This window comes from Meles meles, chromosome 18 (genome assembly GCF_922984935.1).
Source record: "Meles meles chromosome 18, mMelMel3.1 paternal haplotype, whole genome shotgun sequence".
Lineage (NCBI taxonomy): Eukaryota > Metazoa > Chordata > Mammalia > Carnivora > Mustelidae > Meles > Meles meles.
Window position 1 is genome coordinate 11352370 of NC_060083.1, and position 6765 is coordinate 11359134.

The window sequence follows — 6765 nt, forward strand, 5'->3', positions numbered from 1 at the left end:
TCCATTTCTTCCAGCCCCTACCAGCCCTCCAAGCGCACCCCACCCTTGCCCGCCATGTCCACCCCACCCAGGAGAACCTCTCGGCGACCCCTGCTCCAGGCCCTCTCCTTCTGTCAAAATTTTCCGGGCATCCCAGGAGCTGTTTTTCCTCTTGGGGCTTGTATGAGTTGGGAATCATGGCAGAAACCTGCCCGCTGTGTGGTAAACAGGTGTCACAGGATGTGAGACCCAGATGGGTCCCGTCCCAGCACTAAGACCTGAGGACAGGAGGTGCCTGTGCCTCCCAAGTTCCAGAGGAGGGGGGGCACCAAAGCCAGACCCTCATGGGAGGTGGTGAGAGCCAGACCCTGAGCTGACCCCCTCCCCCGCCTTGAGCTCACAGAAGAGGCTGACGAGGCTTAGAGCGGTTAGAAAGCACTAGAAGTATCAGTTCTCTGGGGAGACCTGTCTTGTGAGTCCAGCGACAGGGACGAGGCGGGGATGTGCTGGTTCCTCACCGTAGTCGAGGGACAGCAGCTTCACGGGGACCACGGGGAAAGTCAGTAACTGCTCCAGGTCCAGAAACGAGGGGCAACACAGAGAACACAGCTCATGCTTCAGACCTCCGCGAAGGAGGACCTCCTTTCTGCCTTGGAAGGGTTAACAGCCTCAGACACGGCCCGCTCCTACTGTAAGCAGTTCGAGAACACAGGAAGCATTCTGCCACATGAGAGCAACAGGCAGCTGGACGGAGGTCCCTGGGAGAAGAGAGATCCAGGTGCCGGCCCTTGCCTGCAGGCAGGCTGGGAGGGGCGGGTGCCCGGACACCGCCCCCTCTCATGGAGGGGAGCGGCTGGAGGTCACAGGCCAAGAGCAGAGGAGGAAGGGGACTCCAGAGAAAGAGCTCCGGGGGTCTGCAGAGCGTCTCCTGGAGGTTTGCTGAGCACTGACGTGCTTGTCCGTGGGAGGAAAGAACCACCACGAAGTAGCAGGCCAAGCCATGTGCGGGGCTTGCACGGGCGGCAGGAACAGTCCGGGGCACCAGCAGCCAGAATGCAGAGGCCGCACGGTACGGCGGGCACGGTTGGAGTCTCCAGAAGGTCATGCATTTCAGCCAAAGGAAGGGCAACCTACAGAACCGGAGAAAATGTTTGCAAGCCCCGTATCTATCTAATAAGGGGCTAATGTCCAAAATACATGAGGAACTCACAACTCAGTATCAAAGAAACAACCCAATTAAAAATGGACAAAGGACCCAAAGAGACATTTTTCCAAAGAAGATGTACAGGTGGCTGAGAGGCGCGCTAACCACGGATTATCAGAGAAACGCTCATCAAAGCCACAGGGAGATACCATGCACACCTCCTGGGAGGCCCATTCTCAGGAAGACACCGGGCAGATGTTGGCGCCGACGTGAGGAGGGGACCTCGAGCACTGCTGGTGGGCATGCCAAGGGCTGCAGCGGCTGTGGACACCGTGTGACTACGCACCCCATAGACAATGGGATGTTATTCAGCCTCGAGAAAGAAAATCCCTTGGGGCTCCTGGGTGGCTCAGTGGGCTAAAGCCTCTGCCTTCAGCTCAGGTCATGATCTCAGGGCCCTGGGATCAAGCCCCGCATCCGGCTCTCTGCTCAGCAGGAAGCCTGCTTCCCCTCTCTCTCTGCCTGCCTCTCTGCCTACTTGTGATCTCTGTCTGTCAAATAAATAAATAAAATCTTTTAAAAAAAAGGAAAGAAAGAAAGAAAATCCCGCCATTTGAGGATTCATGGCCAGGCGTGACACGACATGTCATAAGCCAGAGAAAAACGCATCCTGCATGGTCTCCCACGTGGGGGTTTTGGCGGGGGGGCGGGAGGTCAAACTCGCAGAAACAGAGAGTAGAAGGCTGGTGGCCAGACTGGAGTTGCGGGAAATGGGGAGAGGCCGGTCAGCGGGGACGAGCTTTCAGTTACAGCACGAGTAAGTTCTGAGGGTCTAACGTAGAGCACGTACGGCACAGTGACTGTAGCTTAAACTACAAAGCTGAATTGCGTCGTTGAAATTTGCTAAGAGAATAAATCTCAAGCTTTCTCACAAGTACAAGAAAGGTAATGATGTGAGGTGATGGGTGTGTTGATTAACTTTGTGGGAATTCTTTCACAATGTATATGTACATCAAATCAGCGCGTTGTGCACTTTATTTTTTTAATTAATTTTTTTTAGTAATCTCTATCCCCAGTGTGGGGCTCGAACTCACGACCCTGAGATCAAGACCAGAGCCACCCACTCACCCCCTCATGTTGGACACTTTAGATATGTTACTATTTTATTCGTAAATTATAGCTCAATAAAACCGCCAAAAAGAGGGGGAGGGAAGGGAAGGGAAAGAAAAGAGAAGAAAAACAAGAACCATGCATTAGTAGCATAGCTGACTTGTCCCAGAATAGAAGTTGCTTTAACAAAGCTTCCAAAGAAGCCGAAAGGATAAAACTGGCTCCAGGTTACTTAGCCAGGAGCCAGAACAAAATCCATTATTTTTTAAAGAAATACACCAGAATACAGCACTAAATAATGTAAAATCTAGAATATTCAGCACCTATTAGAACATTACCAGGCCTGCAACAGAATGGAAAAAGGTGACCCATAAGAAGGAGAAAAAACAATTATTAGACACAGACCCAGAAAAGACAGGGATGAGGGAATTAGTAGATAAAGACTTTAAAACAGCTGTTTAGACTCATAACCACCACTGAGGAAAATTTGGGCAGGATGAGGAGAGAAATGGAAGATTTACAAAAAAGACCAAAGTGGGACTTCTGGGGCATGAACGCACTACACCCAAAACGAAAATGCACCTGATGGGATTACAGTAGGATGAGACACCCCCAAAGAAAAAGTCAGGGGACCTGCAGAAAATGTGACGTAACCTGCCCCAAATGAGCCACCAGGAGAAAAGCCACGGGAAAAACTGGGAGCAGAGTTATGGTGCCGCGTCCAGCGGTCTCACATACATGTAGCTGGGAACCCGGGAGCAAAGGAGAACATTGTGGAACCGAGAACAGATATTTCAATACATCATGCTTTAACATTTTCCAAAGGAAATGATGACCATCAACCCATAGACCCAAGAATCTCAACGAAATCCAAGCAAAGGAACCAAGAAAACCACCCCAACCCACATCGTAATCAAATTGCTAGGGGGGAAAAGGCAATGTAAAATGAAAATCTCAAAAGTGCTCCAGGAGATCCCACTTGTCGCCAAGATGGAATGAATGACAAGGACTGAGTTTTCCCTCTTACCCCCATGCTCTAAAAATAGACAAAACTTGTGAAATAATAGTTTTCATAGCGGTGACGTCGGGAAGGTGGGGTCTGCCGTTGCCCCCGCTCATTGTTTTGGCTTCAGTGTCGTAAGGGTCTCAAGGAAGGGGCACATGTCAGGTCTGAAATAAGTGGAAGAAAATCATAAATATAAGAGCAGAATTTAATTAAGTGGAAAACAGAAGCATAATAAAGTCAATCATGCCAGAAATTAATCCAAAAGCTGATTCTTTGAAATGATTTACAACATGGGAGGGAGGGAGGGAGGGAGGGAGGGAAAGTCTAGGCAGACAGATCGGGGAAAGAAAACACACAAATTATCAGGAGTGTAACAGAGGACATTTCCACAGACCCTACAGGCTTCAAGAGGGTAATGAGGGGGATAGTGTGAACTATAAATTCGACTAAACGAAATGCATAAATCCTCCAAAGATACAAAGTGTCAAAACCCACTCAAAAAGAAGAGCCAACCCTTCTTAAAAGAAAACTCCAGGCACCAGTTACTTCACTGATGAAGTCTACCAGACATTTAAGAAAGAAATGCTCAAGGAAACATTTAGGAAATTTTTGAAAGAAAGGAGCTACCCCTGGCCTGTTTGTTCCTGATACTCAAAATAGATAAGAACCTCACACCAAGACTTGAACAAATCAAATCCAGTAACACATAACAAGATAATGCCTCATGACCGTCAAGGGTTTATGCCAGGAAGGCAAGCCTAGGTTAGCATTTGAAAATTAATCAGTATAATTCAAATTAATAGTGTGAACCAGAAGAACTATAGGGTTATCTCAGCAGATGCAGAAAAACCATTTGATGAAGTACAACATCCACTTTAAATGATTAATTTTTTTAAAAAAAACCCTTAGTAAACTAGGGACAGAATGGAACTTCCTCAACCCGGTAAAAAGCAGACAGGGGAACCTTACAACTAACACTGTTCTTGACCATAAAAGGCTAAAGGTGTCTCCTCTAAGATTAGGGGACGAAAGACCAGCGTATCGTGTCTCACTTCTCCCGCTGGAAACTGTGCTAGGGGCTTTTGTCAGTGCAACAGATAAGAAACAGAAGGCGTGTATACTAGATACAAAGTAAAACTCTTTGTTCCAGAAACGGAAGTGTCCACTTAGAAAATCTTCAGTGAAACTCAAAGAAACTGCTGTAACTAATAGACGAGCTTAGCGAGGTCTCAGGACACGAGATCAAGGTCAACACACAAAAATCAATCGGATTTCTTCACCCGAGCAAGACATCACTAGCAGGGCCCTGAGATGTTCTCTAAAATACCGTCTACAATGGCAGTCACACAGCAGAAAGTACCATTCGTGACAGCGGAAAACGGAAAGACGCACCTAAGGAAACGTACAGCAGGCTTGCACATGGGCAATCGTGAGGGACCGCGAGCCCAAGTGGAAAAAGTCCTAAGCAAATTGAGATAAACGGGCTCATGAATCGTAAGATGATTTTTGTCAGTTCAGTCCGGTTGGGCCTATCGAGCACTGCCACACCCGTCAAAGCCACTGCAGGCTTTCTTTCCAAAAACTGCGAAAACGATTCTAAATGCTAGCCGAGAATCCTTTTAAAAAAGAACAGCTACGCTGGTGGTCTCAGAATCTAGCTGATTTTGATACATAAGCTGCATCCGTCGAGATAGTGTGCTCAGTGTGTTTGGGAAAGATGGAGGTATGAACCGACCAGGGCTCGCTGCGGGCAAGAACGGAGTCCACACATCAGCTCACATGCGTGCAGTCCGTGGACTTGCAACGAGGGTTAGAAACGAGGAAGATGGCAGTTTTCTCCCCACCAGGGGCACTGGAATAATTGGATATCTACATGCAAAGGTAAAACGAACTTTGACCTGTACCTCATGCCATTCTCCCAAATTAATTCAAAATGAATCATAGACCTAACTAAAACTAGACCTAAAACTGGGGTACCTGCTGGCTCATTGGGTTAAGTGTCTGCCTTCGGGTCAGGTCATGATCCCAGTATGGTGAGATCGCGTCCTGCATCAGGCTCCCGGCTCAGCGGAAGCCTGCTTCTCCCTCTGCCTGCCCCTCCCCCTGCTCGCGAGCTGGCTTTCTCTCTCAAATAAATAAAATCTTCAAAGAAACTTTTAAAAGGAGGGATGAAAACATGCTCCCACAAAGACTTGCGTGGAAATGCTTGTAACAGCTGTCTTCATAATAATACAACATTGGAAACAACCCAATCCTCACCGATGAGCAAATACATTGTTGTCTATGGATACAGTGAACATCGCTCATCAATAAAAAAGTACGAGTACTTGCGACAACACGGGTGCCTCTCAAAGGCTCTCCCCTACGCGAAAGGCGTGAGAAATGGAAGAGGGTATATTGTATGGTTCCACTGGTTACAGGTCAATCCTCTAAACAGGAGGCCTGGTAAAGACAATCGCAGAGGGACAGAAGTTAGCTCGGTGGTTCCGAGGGCCAGGGGTAAAAGGCAGGCCGAGGGGCACAAGGAAACTTTTTGGGTGATACAGACGTCCTGTGTCTTGGTTGTGGTGTTGTTAAATACATTAAATCTGTGAATTTTACCTTCTATGCATTATACCCCCCAAAATCTGATTTTCAAAATGGGATGCATGGCCGACTTGCTAGCCACCGGCGGTGTTGCGGGCGAAGTGAAGACGGTTCGCCGCCCAGACACCAAGAGCCCCAGGTCCGCGGGGAGAAGGGCCGGTGTCTGTGGGGCTCCCAGGGACAGGTGCACAGACCGAACCCGGGCGCCCCGGAGCCTACAACCGCGCGCCCCCTGGCGGGAGGCCGGATCCTAACAGCCAGGTGGGAGGCGCCTGCCGCAGAGAGCGCAGGAGGCTGGGCCACCTGCAGGCTGGGCCACCTGCGCGAGCCCAGGGGGTGCGAGTGAGGGGCGGGGGGCGGGGGGCCTGCAGAGAGCCTGCAGAACAGGCCCGCTCTAGATGAGTCAGCCTCGCACGCACACCAAGCCCGGGAGAGGCCGTGTGCCAGCTCAGACGGTGCGGCTGGGAGACCTTGCTTGCCCCCTCCCCTACTCCACCCCAGAAGAAACAGCAGTCTAGTGGGTGAGGAGGAGGGTCTCAGGGTGCAGGGCTGGGCGGGCAGGTCTGGAAGGAGTGGGACGCACATACACACACACTGTCTCATGCACAGGGGCACACATGCCCACACACACGCTTGTCCCCCCTGTTGCCAGAGACCTACCCAAAACAGACTGAGAAGGTGTAAAGAAGAAGATTTTAACCTTGGAGATGAACTTTTCAGTTTTGTTTTGTTTGGGGAGGCATTGCGCTGTTTCTGCATTTTTCATTGCGGTCAAATATCCCTGACATTGGGGGCACCTGGGTGGCTCAGTGGGTTGAGCCTCTGCCTTCCGCTCAGGTCATGATCTCCGGGTCCTGGGATCGAGCCCTGCATCGGGCTCTCTGCTCAGTGGGAAGCCTGCTCCCCCTCCCCCTCCCCCCCCCCGCCTCTCTGCCTACTT